This window comes from Eucalyptus grandis, chromosome 11, assembly GCF_016545825.1.
Source record: "Eucalyptus grandis isolate ANBG69807.140 chromosome 11, ASM1654582v1, whole genome shotgun sequence".
NCBI classification, from domain to species: Eukaryota; Viridiplantae; Streptophyta; class Magnoliopsida; order Myrtales; family Myrtaceae; genus Eucalyptus; species Eucalyptus grandis.
In genome coordinates, this window is record NC_052622.1 from 32,113,161 (window position 1) to 32,130,547 (window position 17,387).

The 17,387-nt window shown below is 44.4% G+C and overlaps 1 pseudogene; it reads left to right on the top strand.

The window, feature by feature from the left end:
• The first annotated feature begins 13,736 nt into the window (after positions 1–13,736).
• Positions 13,737–14,660, top strand: LOC120289884 (annotated as a pseudogene).
• The last annotated feature ends 2,727 nt before the right edge of the window (positions 14,661–17,387 follow it).

Consider the following 17,387-nt stretch of genomic DNA (forward strand, 5'->3'; position numbering starts at 1 on the left):
TATTTGGCTCAACTCATATCAATTTCTCAAGGATCCCAGCTCGGGGGCGTGCGAGATGTCCAGTCCCCTTGCACGCTCCCGTTTGCCGCCACCGAGCTGGGTAGGGACCCTCGGCTGGCCCCCTCTTTTGTGCCTTGTTTTGGCCCGTTTCGGGCTTCGCCGTGATCCGATACGAGTGCGTTTCGGCCGTGCTCTACTATTCTCGAGGCTTTATTGCCCGGTTGTCGTGAATCCGGGTGCGAGCAGCCTTTGAGCTTTTACTTCGGTAGCGTTGGAGTTTCTTTAACGTTCTATGATATAAAGATTGCTTCTTGACCAAAATTTGATTTCTTTCCAGAAACCACACTACGAAAGCTGGAGAGACAAGCGAGAATCGTCCAGCTCCTCAGGCGAGAAGATGCGAGAATTGGACATGTGGGAGCTGAGCAAGTAAACTACGAAGACTCGTTTGTGCCTGAGAGTGTTTATTATGTGTGGCACGCGGCTTCGCGCGCCCGTGAGATGCACGCGCCATCCCCTGCGAATCGGCGCCTGTGTTGCACGTGCCGAAGACGCCGGTTCATTCCGGCTGCGCGTGGGGGTGCGTCCGGTGGCCTTTGGCGGCGTTCCGCCACTCGTCGCGATCGTCTCGACGAGACCTTCCATCCAACGCCATCAGAAATCTATTTTGACTTACAGAAACTCGAAAAAATGGATGAACAATGCTCGGGTGTCGGGATTTTTCCGCCCCAATCGATGTCGGCCGATTAATTTCACGAAAATTAATAAGAAATCATCCATAAACATGAAAGGGGTCGGGAAAAACATGGAAAAAGGATCGGGAAACAAGAACCATGGCTCCGATACCAATGTAGAGATTGTTGGATTCCCAAAAACCAGATTCGACACTAAATTGAACCTCTAAACTTGTGCGGAAGACGAGCCCGGGAAAAACACATGCATCACCGATCCTAAGGCAAGTCACAGAATTGAACGTACCTTGTTAGCCACAGATTAAACACCGACACAAATATGAGAAAGATAATTTGGCCATGCTTGATCCGATGACGCCAATTCGCCTTGAATGGAAGATGGGTGTCGCCTCTTGCGCACTGTTCTTTCCTTTGGAGCGTTTTTGAGGGAGAGAAGGGGGAGGAATGTACGTTATGCCAAAAGGTGCATTCCTCCTTCTTTATTTCCCTTTATATACGTCCCCTCCAAAAAGAAAACGTGCCTCTTTATCATATCCCTCCATCCATGGGCCCTAATATTGTGGGCCGGCTTTTAGGCCCAACATGGGCGGACGGGCCTTAAACCAAATATAAAAAAATCAAATAGTATTGAAAATTATTAAAAAAAATTATAATTTTTTAATTATCATTAATTATATAATTTTTAAAAGTAAAAGAAATGCTAGACCGGAGCCGGGGGCAAATCGGCCCGGCCTCTTGCTTCTTTCCTTCCTTCATTTTTTGCTCTCTCTGCCTGGGCCAGCCCAATCTAGTTTCTTTTATTTCCTCGGCCCAGCCCTCGCCTCTCCCTCCTTCCCCTTCTCTCTTCCCGCGCGCGACAAAAGAGCACAGACGAGAGGTACAGGAAGCAGCGGCAAGTACGTCTAGAGTTAATGGTGAAGGCAGGCTGGCAGGAGCCATGCGTGGCTGCCGGCCATGCTTAAATGAGTGTGAGGTGTGAGTTGGAGAATGAGGGTTTCATTCGAAAATAGAGCAGAGAGAGAGAGAGGTGTGAGAGAGAGAGAGATGGAGGGTGACTGGAAAAGGGAGGCCAGGAATCCGCCTACGCCGAACGTTGCTTGGTCATTGCCGGCACAACCTTACACCTCCTAGCCGGAACCACCAAGCCGCGGCTTCCCCTTCCCCCGATTTCAAGTTTTTTCAAGTGAGTTCCTTGGTTTTTTGGCTCAACCCGTGTCAATTTCCCGAGGATCCCGGCTCGGGGGCGTGCGAGACGTCCGGTCCTCTCGCACGCTCCCGTTTGCCGCCACCGAGCCGGGTAGGGACCCCCGGCTGGCCCCCTCTTTTGTGCCCTGTTTTGGCCCGTTTCGGGCTTCGCCGTGGTCCGTTACGCGAGCGTTTCGGCCGTGCTCTACTATTCTCGAGGCTTTATTGCCCGGTTGTCGTGAGTCCGGGTGCGAGCAGCCTCTGAGCTTTTACTTTGGTAGCGTTGGAGTTTCTTTAACGTTCCATGCTATAAAGATTTCTTATTGATACTTACCCAAAAAAAAAAAAAAGATTGCTTATTGATCAAAATTTTCTTTCTTTCCAGAAATTACACTAGGAAAGCTAGAGAGAAAAGCGAGAATCGTCCAGTTGCTCAGGCGAGAAGACATGAGAATCGAACATGTGGGAGCTGAGCAAGTGAACTACGACAACTCGTTCGTGTCTGAGAGTGCTTATTATGCGTGGCACGCGCCTTCGCGCGAGCTTGCAATGCACGTGCCTTCCCTTGCGAATCGGCGCGTGCGTTACACGGGCCGAAGACGCCGGTTCGTTCCGGTTGCGCATGGGGGCGCGTCCGGCGGCTTTAAGCGGCGTTCCGCCACTCATCGCGATTGTCTCGACGAGACCTTCCATTCAACGCCATCAGAAATCAATTTCGACTTATAGAAACTCGAAAAAATGGATGAACAGTGCTCGGGTGTCGGGATTTTACCGCCCCGATCGGTGTTGGCCGATTAATTTCACGAAAATTTATAAGAAATCATCCATAAACAAGAAAGGAGTCGGGAAAAATATGGAAAGTGATCGGGAAACAAGAACTATGGCTCTGATACCAATGTAAGGATTGTTGGATTCCCAAAAATCGGATTCGATACTAAATCGAACCCCTAAACTTGTGCGGAAGACGAGCCCGAGAAAAACACATGCATCACCGATCCTAAGGCAAGTCACAGAATTGAACGTACCTTGTTAGCCACAGATTAAACACCGACGCCGATATGAGGAAGAAAATTTGGCTCTATTCGATCCGATGACACCAATTCGCCTTGAAAGGAAGATGGGTGTCGCCTCTTGCGCACTGCTCCTTTTGGAGAGTGTTTGAGGGAGAGAAGGGGGAGGAACGTACGTTATGCCAAAAGGTGCGTTCCTCCTTCTTTATTTCCCCTTATATACATGTTCTCCAAAAAGAAAACGTGCCCCTTCATCATATCCCTCCATCCATGGGCCCTAATATTGTGGGCTGGGCTTTTATGCCCAACATGGGCGGAGGGACCTTAAGGCCATCATAAAAAAATCAACTAGTATTAAAAATTATTAAAAAAATTATAATTTTTTTAATTATCATTAATTATATAATTTTTAAAAGTAAAAGAAAAGCTAGACTGGAGCCGGGGGCAAGTCGGCCCGGCTTCTTGCTTGCTTCATTCTTTCTTTTTCTGCTCTCTCTGCCTGGGCTAGCCCAACCCAGTTTCTTTTGTTTCCTCGGCCCAGCCCTCGCCTCTCCCTCCTTCCCCTTCTTTCTTCCCACGCGCGACAAAAGAGCACGGACGAGAGGTACAGGAAGCAACGGCAAGTACGTCCGGAGTTAATGGTGAAGGCAGGCTGGCAGGAGCCATGTGTGGCTGCCGGCCATGCTTAAATGAGTGTGAGGTGTGAGTTGGAGAACGAGGGTTTCATTTGAAAATAGAGGAGAGAGAGAGAGAGAGAGAGAGAGAGAGAGAGAGAGAGAGGGTGACCGGAAAAGGGAGGCCGGGAATCCACCTACGCTGAACGTCACGTGGTTATTTCCGGCGTGACCTTGCGCCTCCTAGCCGGAACCACCAAGCCGCGGCTTCCCCTTCCCCCGATTTCAAGTTTTTTCGGGTGAGTTCCTCGGTTTTTTTGGCTCAACTCGTTTCAATTTCCCGAGGATCCCGGTTCGGGGGCGTGCGAGACGTCCGGTCCCCTCGCACGCACCCGTTTGCCGCCACCAAGCCGGGTAGGGACCCTCGGCTGGCCCCCTTTTTCGTGCCCTGTTTTGGCCCGTTTTGAGCTTCGTCGTGGTCCATTACGTGCGCATTTCGTCCGTGCTCTACTATTCTCGAGGCTTTATTGCCCGGTTGTCGTGAATCCGGGTGCGAGCAGCCTCTGAGCTTTTACTTCGGTAGCGTTGGAGTTTCTTGAACGTTCCATGTTATAAAGATTGCTTCTTGACCAAAATTTTCTTTTTTTCCAGAAACCACGCTACGAAAGCTGGAGAGAAAAGCGAGAATCGTCCAGCTGCTCTGGCAAGAAGATGTGAGAATCGGACATGTGGGAGTTGTGCAAGTGAACTACAACGATTTGTTTGTGTCTGAGAGTGCTTATTATGCGCGGCACATGCCTTCGCGCGCACGTGCGATGCACGCGTCTTCCCCTCTGAATCGGCGCGTGTGTTGCACGGGCCGAAGACGCTGGTTCGTTCCGGCTGCGCGTGGGGGCGCGTCCGGTGTCCTTTGGTGGCGTTCCGCCACTCGTCGCGATCGTCTCAACGAGACTTTCCATCCAACGCCATCAGAAATCGATTTTGACTTATAGAAACTCGAAAAAATGGATGAACAGTGCTCGGGTGTCGGGATTTTTCCGCCCCGATCGGTGTCGGCCGATTAATTTCACGAAAATTTATAAGAAATCATCCATAAACTTGAAAGGGGTCGGGAAAAACATGGAAAATGATCGGGAAACAATAACTACGGCTCTGATACCAATGTAAGGATTGTCGGATTCCCCACAATCGGATTTGACACTAAATCGAACCATTAAACTTGTGAGGAAGACGAGCCCTGGAAAAACACATGCATCACCGATCCTAAGGCAAGTCACAGAATTGAACGTATCTTGTTAGTCACAGATTAAACACAGATGCCGATATGAGGAAGAGAATTTGGCCATGTTCGATCCAATGATGCCAATTCACCTTGAAGGGAAGATGGGTATTGCCTCTTGCGCACTGTTCTTTCTTTTGGAGCGTGTTTGGGAGAGAAAGGGGAGGAACGTACGTTATGCCAAAATGTGCGTTCCTCCTTTTTTATTTCCCCTTATATACGTCCCTTCCAAAAAGAAAACGTGTCCCTTCATCATATCCCTCCATCCATGGGCCCTAATATTGTGGGCCAGGCTTTTAGGCCCAACATGGGCGGATGGATCTTAAGCTCATCATAAAAAAAATCAACTAGTATTAAAAATTATTAAAAAATATTATAATTTTTTAACTATAATTAATTATATAATTTTTAAAAGTAAAAGAAAAGCTAGACCGGAGTCGGGGGCAAGTTGGCCTGGCCTCTTGCTTGCTTCCTTCCTTCCTTTTCTACTCTCTCTGCCTGGGCCAGCCCAACCCAGTTTCTTTTGTTTCCTCGGCCCAGCCCTCGCCTCTCCCTCCTTCCCCTTCTCTCTTCTCGCGCGCGACAAAAGAGCACGGACAAGAGGTACATGAAGCAGCAGTGGCAAGTACGTCCGGAGTTAATTGTGAAGGCAAGCTGGCAGGAGCCATGCGTGGTTGCCGGCCATGCTTAAATGAGTGTGAGGTGTGAGTTGGAGAACGAGGGTTTCATTTGAAAATAGAGTAGAGAGAGAGAGAGAGAGAGAGAGAGAGAGAGGGTGACCGGAAAAGGGAGGCTGGGAATCCGCCTACGCTGAACGTCGTGCGGTCATCACTAGCGCGACCTTGCGCCTCCTAGCCAGAACCACCAAGCCGCGGCTTCCCCTTCCCTCGATTTCGAGTTTTTCCAGTGAGTTCCTTGGTTTTTTGGCTCAACCCGTGTCAATTTCCCGAGGATCCCGGCTCGGGGGCGTGCGAGATGTATGGTCCCCTCGCACGCTCCCATTTGCCGCCATCGAGCCGGGTAGGGACCCTCGGCTGGCCCCCTCTTTCGTGCCCTATTTTGGCCCGTTTCGGGCTTCGCCGTGGTCCGTCACGCGCGCGTTTCAGCCGTGCTCTACTATTCTCGAGGCTTTATTGGCCGGTTGTCGTGAATCCGGGTGCGAGTAGCTTCTGAGCTTTTACTTCGATAGTGTTGGAGTTTCTTTAATGTTCCATGCTATAAAGATTGCTTGTTGACCAAAATTTTCTTTCTTTCCAGAAACCACACTACGAAAACTGGAGAGAAAAGCGAGAATCGTTCAGCTGCTCAGGCGAGAAGATGTGAGAATCAGACATGTGGGAGCTGAGCAAGTGAACTACGACGACTCGTTCGTGTCTAAGAGTGCTTATTATGCACGGCACGTGCCTTCGCGCGCGAGTGCGATGCACATGTCTTCCTCTACGAATCGGCGCGTGCGTTGCACGGGCCAAAGACACTGATTTGTTCCGACTGCGCGTGGGGGAGCGTCCGGCGGCCTTTGGCGGCGTTCCGCCACTCGTCGTGATCGTCTCGACGAGACATTCCATCCAACGCCATCAAAAATCGATTTCGACTTATAGAAACTCGAAAAAATGGATGAACAGTGCTTGGGTGTCGGGATTTTTTCGCCTCGATCGGTGTCGGCCGATTAATTTCACGAAAATTAATAAGAAATCATCCATAAACATAAAAGGGGTCGGGAAAAACATGGAAAAATATCAGGAAAGAAGAACTACGACTCTGATACGAATGTAAGGATTGTCCGATTCCCAAAAACCGGATTCGACACTAAATCGAACCCCTAATCTTGTGCGGAAGACGAGCCCGGGAAAAACACATGCATCACCGATCCTAAGGCAAGTCACAGAATTGAACGTGCCTTGTTAGCCACAGATTAAACACCGACGCCGATATGAGGAAGAGAATTTGGCCTTGTTCAATCCGATGACGCCAATTTGCCTTGCGCACTGTTCTTTCTTTTGGAGCGTTTTTGAGGGAGAGAAGGGGGAGGAACGTATGTTATGCCAAAATGTGTGTTCCTCCTTATTTATTTCCCTTTATATACGTCCCATTCAAAAAGAAAACGTGCCCCTTCATCATATCCCTTTATCCATGGGCCCTAATATGTTGGGCCGGGCTTTTAGGCCCAACATGGGTGGACGGGCCTTAAGCCCATCATAAAAAAACATCAACTAGTATTAAAAATTATTAAAAAAATTATAATTTTTAATTATCATTAATTATATAATTTTTAAAAATAAAAGAAAAGCTAGACTGGAGCCGAGGGCATGTCGGCCCGACCTCTTGCTTCCTTCCTTCCTTCTTTTTCTGCTCTCTCTGCTTGGGCCAGCCCAACCCAGTTTCTTTTGTCTCCTCGGCCCAGCCCTCGCCTCTCCCTCCTTCCCTTTCTCTCTTCCCGCGCACGACAAAAGAGCACAGACGAGAGGTACAAGAAGCAGCGGTAAGTACGTCCGGAGTTAATGGTGAAGGCAAGCTGGCAGGAGCCATGCGTGGTTGCCGGCCATGCTTAAATGAGTGTGAGGTGTGAGTTGGAGAATGAGGGTTTCATTTGAAAATAGAGAGAGAGAGAGAGAGAGAGAGAGAGAGAGAGAGAGAGAGTGTGTGCGACCGGAAAAGGGAGGCTGGGAATCCGCCTACGTCGAACGTCTCGCGGTCATCGCCGGCGCGACCTTGCGCCTCCTAGTCGGAACCACCAAGCCGCGGCTTCTCCTTCCCCCAATTTCAAATTTTTTCCGGTGAGTTCCTCGGTTTTTTGTCTCAACTCGTGTCAATTTCCTGAGGATCCCGGCTCGGGGGCGTGCGAGACATTCGGTCCCCTCGCACACTCCTGTTTGTTGCCACCGAGCTGGGTAGGGACCCTCGGCTGGCCCCCTCTTTCGTGCCCTGTTTTGGCCCATTTCGGGCATTGCCGTGGTCCGGTACGCGCGCATTTCGGCCGTGCTCTACTATTCTCGAGGCTTTATTGTCCGGTTGTCGTGAATCCGGGTGCGAGCAGGCTCTGAGCTTTTACTTTGGTAGCATTGGAGTTTCTTTAATGTTCCATGCTATAAAGATTGCTTCTTGACCAAAATTTTCTTTCTTTCCAGAAACCACGCTACGAAAGCTGGAGAGAAAAGCGAGAATCGTCCAGCTGCTCTGGCGAGAAGATGTGAGAATCGGACATGTGGGAGTTGAGCAAGTGAACTACGACGATTCGTTTGTGTTTGAGAGTGCTTATTATGCGCGGCACATGCCTTCGCGCGCACATACGATGCACGCGTCTTCCCCTCTGAATCGGCGCGTGCGTTGCACGGGCCGAAGACGCCGGTTCGTTCCGATTGCGCGTGGGGGCGCGTCCGGTGGCCTTTGGTGGCGTTCCGCCACTCGTCGCGATCGTCTCAACGAGACTTTCCATCCAACGCCATCAGAAATCGATTTCGACTTATAGAAACTCGAAAAAATGGATGAACAGTGCTCAGGTGTCGGGATTTTTCCGCCCCGATCAGTGTCGGCTGATTAATTTCACGAAAATTAATAAGAAATCATCCATAAACTTGAAAGGGGTCGGGAAAAAAATGGAAAATGATCGAGAAACAATAACTACGGCTCTTATACCAATGTAAGGATTGTCGGATTCCCCACAATCGGATTCGACACTAAATCGAACCCCTAAACTTGTGCGGAAGACGAGCCCTGAAAAAACACATGCATCACCGATCCTAAGGCACATCACAAGAATTTGGGTCTTCCCAGTTTCGATGGTCCAAATCAAGGAAAACTTTGTTATTTAATAATTAGATGTTGGGGTCTTAATTAATATTTTGGTTATTCCTCACATTTATCAAGATGTGTTATGGCATCGACCATTGAGCTTCAAGGCCGAAGCCCTAATGTTATCTTATGTTTGATTTATAATGTGACTTGTTATGCTTGATTGATGAGTTAAACTTTGGCAGCTTTGAAACAGCATGTCATCGAATTATATTGGTGAACTTTGGTTAAGACATATATGCCAATGCATATTAAAGTTTATCGATTGTCACGCATGCATATCATATCATATGTCACTTGCACATTTGAGATTTAGGTGCATTCACGAATCACGCTTGGGAGTAGTACGTGTTAATCTTAGAATTCATATAGACTTAGGATGATCTATAGTTTCCATTAAAAAAAAAAAATCGAATAAAAAATTGTCATTTAGTTATATAGATTGCATGTAGAATCAATAAGTCATATAATAAAATTGAAATGCCTCCCTCAGTCATAGCCATGTCTACCAATTCTTCCGCGCCGAACACTAGAGCTCGTCCGCACTGCACAAGCACCAACCACAACCACAACCTCAACGACAACAAGCCTCTCGACGAAAAAAGAAAGAACGAAACTTTCACGAAAATCCACCAAAAACAATCTTTCCCAGATGCATAACTCTCCAAAGTACGCCATTCATTAAAAACAAATCCTCATCGCATTCTTGCTGCCAACCGTATGAAACCTCTGCGTTCAGCTCCTGCAAAGAACCCAGAATTCACCATCACAACGCAGACTTGACAAAACAAACAACGGTTGGGTAATCAGTTAATCACCGAAAACGCGATTGATTGCTTCGATGGATAGAGAGCAAAGGGTTGTCGAAGGGTACGGGATCTCGAGCTGGCGAAGGGAGGAAGCTTCGAACTAGGGGACGCGAGCGAGAGGACCTATGGAATCGGGGGCGAAGAAGGGTCCGCCTCGAGGAATGGAGACGCTGCAGTGTTCTTCTTAAGTTGTGCCGGTGGTCACACTTGATTCTTCTTCTACCATCTCTGCAACACACGCACTGACACCCACGCGGGGCGAAGGAGGAGGAGGGATCTTCGTCCCTGATCTTTTTTCTTCCGGGAATTCCTTGCTTAAAACCCTTTTGACTTTGAAGAGAGACAGCTTTGAAAATTCCTAGATTAGTCCTCTAAACTTTTGCAGCGTTTCAAAGTCGCCCGTAAATTTGAAAAAATACAGATTATCCCCTTAGATATTGATTTCTTATTGTATCCGTTAAATTTCCAGTCCGTATACCCATTAAGTGTTGTTGACCGCAAATGGACTAGTTCAATTGTTTTTTAATATCGTAACCTCTGATAGATGATTAATGAAATTACGAAAATACAGGGTAATGCATGTTTAATGAAGTTAATAAAACATAATAATGGTAATTTTGCTCAAGAAAATGTAAAATGGTCAACCTCGAGTAACTTAACCACTATGTAAAAGGACAAATTAGGGTTGTAAAATAATTCAAAGTTTGAGAGAGTAACACGTCATATTTTGAAGTCTGTTACCCAACGAAAAATGCCAAAATTCAAGAGATAATTTGTGACTTTTCAAAGTTTATAGCGTGAGAAGACCGAATTTCAGATATCAAGAGTAGTTTTCCTGTCTTTTTTCAACGGATAGTTCTGTTCATTATACCTCTTGTTAATTAGGGCTGGTATGTTTTGTCATGTTCATACGGAGATTCCCACTTCCGGTTCATTTTTAAGTAATCAGTTGACAGCTGGTCCTGATTAGTGATGAAAGACTGAAGGAAATCATCCTAGTTGTTCATATGTTTCCATTATCATGCATAAGCTATATGCTTTGTTTAATGGCATCTCTTTGAGCGTAATGGCATCTCTTGGAGCGTAATGATTGATGAGCTTGGCAGCCTAGGGAGTCTGAATGCAGTACCGAATGTGCTGACCGACCACAATCGCAATGTGCATTGCACAGATAAAACATTTAAGTCTGCCTGCAGCAGGTGGCTTGTTGATCGATGCTACTGGTGTTGCATCTATGGTCTGTACCCTTCAGTTCAGGTATTCGTTAGCATCGAAGCTTCTAAATGGTTGTGAATAACTCCTCCCCATGGTAATCACAATGGTGGAAATCAGTAAGGACTCCGTTTTTCCTTTTCCCCACAAATGTCACTCGGAATTTATTTCTCTGGGTAGACGAAGTGCATTGACATAGAACATTCGGACTGAGCTGATTCAAAGGCCTTGGGCATGCGTTTTGGGTTTCGCGTAAGCCGTTGGCAGTTTTTCTAGCATACTTCTTATCAAGAGCCTCGAAAGAAAGGACCATGGAAGTGAAGTTTTATTTTCTTTGTTTCCGTGTTCTCTCTTCTCGTCACTTTTACTGCCGTTCACAACACGTGCTGCTCTAAAGCGGGCTATTGTATGCTTCTCCATCGAAGCATTTCGCTTGCATGGTTGGGTTGGCCTTTGGTACTTTCAACACATTGAGTAATCCTTCGAGAACTTCTTATTCATGTGTAATCCTTCGAGGATGTTTCCGTGTTCAGGTCGGGTGCCGCTGTTATTTGATGTAGGAAGTACGCATAGAGTGAAACAGGCATCGTGGAGCATCCACGAAATAGTTATGACTGCAGTTTAGTCTTTGGTATTGTTCAGAAGATTCTCGAGATGGGCGGAGGAGTTGCCTTGTAATTACCAATCTCATCTCACGTTCATCCCTGACCCATGAAAAGGTGGCAACTGACATGCACTAACATCCCTGCAGCCAGACCAGCATTCTTCGAGTACATCATGGTCACGTTGGTTATCAATTCAGTTGCTTTACTTGCTCGTATGCTCGCTGGAATGGGAGCAGGTTTCGGCACTTGGTAACTCCAGGCTGATACTTTCATTTTGAGTGCTTAGTATACTCCTAAACATATGGACAAATTAGATATTTTCTCCTCTTTGTGCAGGTCGTGAATTTTGATGATGATCTACCATCAGGCACCTTATTATGCCAACATTTTCCAGTTGATTACTAATTACCCTTTGTCACATGTTTTTATTAGGCAATCTCAATATATGGTTTGTCACATTTCTTTCTTTTCACTTTTGAAAATTTGATGCTTTCAAGAGGAAGATTTCCATCTGGACACTGCAATGAAGATGCTGGGTTTCGTATGTAGTAGAGATGCTAGGATATCTATAGTTGTACACACAATAAATAAACGGATATGATTTCGGCGCAAGAATTATTGGACATGAAAGCGATGTCGGTGCAATTCTTTTTTCCTCTTCATACCCGTCGATGTCTCATCGCTAATTCTTTGCCAAAGAAGACGAGTGGAAGGTTCTTAAATGCTAGATGCCGAAAAAAAAAAAAAAAAAAAAAAAACATCGAATGGTTGACTGGCGAATCCTATTTCTTTCATGCTTTTCCCCAAGCACGTGCCTATGACAAGCGGAGAAGGATTTTGTCTTATTCATGTTGTTGCCTCACGCAAGAAAACATCCCTCGTCTAGTCTAGGGAGTAGGGATCACGAACCGAACCAAGAGGAAAGCGTATGGGGCGGGATACTATCCGACGAGAGAATGCGCAGGCTTCACGCCCCCGGCGATGAACCTCACCCTGTAAACCCTAATCGCATCAGAGCCACCTGGAAGAAGCTCCAAGTTGCCGGCATCACTCAAAGGTTCCGACTCCAAGCGTACATGCGCATATCCATGTTTCCTCGGCATTTCTTGGCTTTATCATGTTCGAACTTCCATTCTCCTTATCAATTGCATACTAGGTGGAGGTTCAATGATGGATTGTGTTTGATCAGAGGACAAATAGGCGTCTGGAGTCTTTTCTTTTCTTTTCTTTTCTTTTCTTTGTTCCCTCTTAATTCGTTACTATAAATTGTTGAGAGATTGGAGGGCGTGTATGCATGCATTGGCCGAAACGTACTAAATTTAAGTGGAGAATTTTGATTTGAATTGGCAATTTTCTTTTGAAGTTGTCATATTTGGTAGGGTGAAGATGACGGATTTGGAGAAAAGATTCGATGGTTTAAGAGTAGTCCCCACTCATTCACTGTGGAAGTGCAGTTCTACAAGATACTTCTTTGAACTTTAGATGTAAGAATACAGCGGCATTAGTTAGTTTCCGTGTTTGGATGTATCGATTGTGGAAAAGATACTAGCGTTTTTAAATCGCGCTTTCCACTTTTGACATTTGCTTCTGACTTTCTTCTTTTTTCTAGACTTAATGAGCTGACTGAAGAATTAATATAAGGGGCAGAATTTAATTTTTAATGGGTACAAAAATGCATGATGATTAGCTCATTAAATGTTTCGTGCTCACTTTATTCTGGAATTTCTTTTTGATAATTCAATAGTGGGGTACAGCGAGTCAATTTTTCCAGCGATCGCTAAACTTTAGCGGGTATTCCATGCGGGTCAATTAACTTTGGTCTAAATCATCGGTTCTCTTTATTTTCGTTTCTTTATAATTGATACGCTTTGACTAGAATTCTACAAAATTTCTCGCAAAGTATTGCATAAGAGACACATCGCCCCAATGTGATTTTAAATATGTTGCCCTCGTGTTGCCCATATCAGCATTTCCCCCGAAAAAATGGGCTGGATTCCAGTCAATGTGCGTCAGTTACGACGGAAAATAAAGCGCATTGGATGATTGAAATCAAAGTTTAGCGGATTGACTGTGTGATAAACTAAAGTCAGCAACCGCTGGTGAATTTTACACTTGTTATAGCGGTAGCAAAGTGGCACATGATAACAGACTGGTCAATTGCTCTGCCATTATAGTGTATGATTTACTGCTTCTTTTTATCCAGGTGCGAGGTTTTGAATGCCAAAGAAGCAGGAGATAAATATATTTTGTCAGCCCATGGTGAAAGTCGTGTTGATTTGATTAGGAACATAAAGTTTAACTCTCGCAAAAATTGAATAGCTTCAAAGTTCAATTCGATATACCTGAACTGAATGAAGGGTCACCAGAAGTTGCTTATCTTGTCGCTGGTTCTCTTATAGAGGTAATCCTTTTTAAAAACGTGCATGCTTATTGATTGCCTCTTTTTCGGTGGTGAATAATAATTTTCCGCTGCTGTTAAGCCTCTGAACTGCTGTATATATTATCGGGTAAAACTGCCTGTAATGTTTACAACGCATCCGCATGGAGCAGCATTCTTTGTCAAGATTAATCGGTGCCCCTCCTGGGTAAATTTTTTGGTTTGTGATTCTGTACAACATGCGTTCTGCAAATGTTCGTGGCAGAATTTGATCCTTGTCTTCTCCGCTGTAATTTTCAGTTATGTTGGACCTTAAGAAGTTGGGCAATTAACTGAGGCTCTGGAGGGAGAGACCCTACAGTGTTGTGTTATTCAATGAAGTGGAGAAAGGGCACATAGCTGTTTTGAATTCACTCCTTCAGGTTCTTGAAGATGGCAGAGTAACTGATGGCGAAGTCAAACGGTTGCCCTATAGGAATACTGTAATCATGACCACGAACCTTGGAGCAGAGTACCTCCTATCAGGCCTGACGGGTAAATGTGTGATGCAAGCTGCCTGTGATCAAGTCGTGCAGGAGGTAAGGCGTTAGTTTCCACTTTATACATCTGTCAAGCCTTCTAGTTCTGAATGGGTCGATAATCAGAACACTGACGTGTGTTCTCAATGGAACGGGTGAGGAGGCACCTCAGGCCAGAGTTGCCGTATCAGCTCGATGAGATCGTAGTGCTTGATCCTCTCTCGCATGAACAACAGTAAGGCGCCTAGACTCCAAACGACGTTGCAAGTAGAATGGCTGGAAGAGGCATTACTTTGGTTGTTGCCGATGCGGCTTTGGACTTTGTCCTAGCAGGGAGTTGTGATCCGGTAGGTTGTCCGTATGTAGGTGCGATTCTCTACTTTGGAGGTCTGTTGGGAATCATATTTCCGACTTGTATCGCCATTATAGGTTTACGGTGCTCGGCTAAACAGGAGATGGCTCGAGAAGAAAGTGGTGACCAAGCTCTCGGAAGTGCTCGTAAGGGAGGAGATAGACGAGAACTCAAACGTGTACATTGATGCATGGACCAATTGGCAAGATCTTGCATAGCTTGGGGAGAAGAATGGAGGCTTTATGAATGAATGTATAAGGTTCAGGAACAAGAACAATTGGAACGAAAACGGGAAGCAAAAATTGTATAGGGAATTGCTATGTAGGTGCAAATTCCTATTTTTCTTTAGACTTGTCGATGTCTCATCACACATTTCTTTGCCAAAGAAAGACCACTGGAAGGTCCTTACATGCCAAATGCTGGACAAAATCAAATGGAAGAAATGCGATAAGTCAATGAATCATGTTTCTTTCATTCCTTCCCGAAGGATGTGCCTATGACTAGCAGAGAAGGATTTGTGTTATTTATGTTATTGTCTCGTGTAAGAAGACATCCCTTGTCTAGTGATCTTTGTGATGAGGGCTTTGGCCGTGCATGGACAATGGCGTGGATAAACACCCGATCCATCGATCACCCGTGAATGCGTTCGGTGTCTGTTCTACGAAGTAAATTTGTCATGGGGCGAAAAACCCATGGATCACCGGTAGAGTTTGTCGAACTGTATTTTACTTAAGGGCATTGTTGAAATGGCAAATCTTTTTCTATCTATATGGAGGATGAACTCGTTGAGCCTGGACTTGTAAAAATGAATACTCAGAATGTTTTGATCTTCGAAGAGAATTTGACCGGGCAATGCCTTGAAGCATATTAATTACCCAGCCGGGTATGAGTATCGTTTGATAATCAAAATGGGGTCATCTAATGTGCATATTTGGCTTATGCCCTTATGCATTTCTAAATCAACGGGCAAGAATCGTGCTGATTTAACTTTTAGTGAGTCCAAATCTTTGTGCTATTGTGGATTATCATTTAGCCAAACATACGTTCAGAATGTTTCTCAATTCACTCAAATCATACGAAGATTTTTCTTTCCAAACACTTATTCCAGTTTTTCATCGAAAAAACTTGTTTAATAGTTCCGATGCGCCGAAAGAAAATCTGAGGTGAGGTGCTCCACTGCTCAAGTAGTCATGTATTGCAATGCATAAAAGGCTATAATGCGATAACTATCCAAACTCAAATAAGATAAAAGGAAAATTATCATTAGACTGTTTAGTTTGGAATGTCCTATCACTCTCTTCAGTACAATAATAGTTGAAATTGAGGGTTTGTAATTTTATCGTAAATCATATCGTAGGTGACTATAATCATAGCATGTATATTAAGATTAACGGTCATCAATATAATTCGCTAACGTAGTTCTCTGCTCTAAACACTTTAATCTAATAATGTAGTGGGTTTTATGTTATGATATCATTACTTGCGGTTATGATATATCGTACAATAAATAATTAATACGAGAGGTGAATCCTAAATTCTTAAAGAAATGCTTATGACTATAAATATCACCCCGCCAACGATAGAGGGAGAGTCAGAAACATAGAAAGGTTATTTTGGAAACTATCTTGACTTTGCCAACCCTCACCCATCCAATGGCCAAATGTATCGTCGCTGTTATCAAATTACCCAAATGATGTGGATACCATTCACAACGTGCCACCGTCTCCAAATAACTCCACGAAAAAAGCCATAACAAAATATTTGTATTGTATTTCCCTTTTAAGCGTCACTATTCTATTTTTGGGGATCTATCTTACTCTAACTCTCAATTTAAGATGTGTTTAATAAGTATTCTATTCTCAAAAATAATTTTTGCTCAGAAATAGTTTTTTTTTTTAATCTCGTTTCTTAGACGAGTTTCTAAATATTCGAAAGCATTTGATAACTGACAAAATTTATATTTTCAGAATAGAAAAAGAACATAAATGCGTGGCCGGCGACTGGCTAGAGGAAGAAGAGGAGGAAGAGAAAAAAAAATGAAGAAAAGAAAACAATGGTTTGGATTTGATTCTCGAGCAATTTCCGCTTTTTTTTACTTTTTAATTTTTGTTTTAAATTTATTCCCAAGAACAAAAACATTATCAAATGGAATTCTGCTCTTTTTTTATTTCGGGGAACAAAAGAATAGAAGTAGTAACTATTTGGCCAGTTACCAAACGGAGCCTTAGGATTTGTTTGTTAATTGGTCAAATAGTGCTGATTCTATTCTTTTATTCCTCGGATAAAAAGAAGAACATAAATGCATTTGATAACTTTTTTGTCCTCGGAAATAAATTTGGAACATAATCAAGAAGTAGAAAATGTTATTTCTTTATTCTCGAAAACAATTTCAGAATCAAGCCAATTTTCTTTCTCTTTTCTTTTCTTCTTTTTGTTTTCTTTCCTTTTCTCTTCTTCTTCCTCATTGCCGATGACCAGCTGGGCAAGGTTCGACGAACTCGTCGGAGCCTCGTCAGTGGCTGGGCAACCTCGCCTAGCCACTAGTGAGGCTTGACCTTGTAGGCCTTGCCCTGGCCTGGCAAGGCTTTGGCGACCAGCTAGAGAAGAAGAAGAGGGATGGAAAAATAAACATAACTAATATAATAATAGCATTAAAAAAATTAAGAGAAATTTTATTTTACAAAAAAAAATTGAAATTTTACTAAACACATTTCTATTTTGGAAATAGAAATTTTGGACATTTACCAAACACCTTTAAATACTCAAAAACTCTCCAAGGAATACAATAAAAATGAATTATCTCTAAGTAGAAATTATTTCTGGGAATAGAATGGTTACCAAACACATCATTAGCTGAAAAAGAAACTATTGTATTAACAAAAAGGGAAAACTCTTTTTGCTTAAATTTTCGCCCCTTCTAATGTTGATCTGCCCTCATTTTTGGC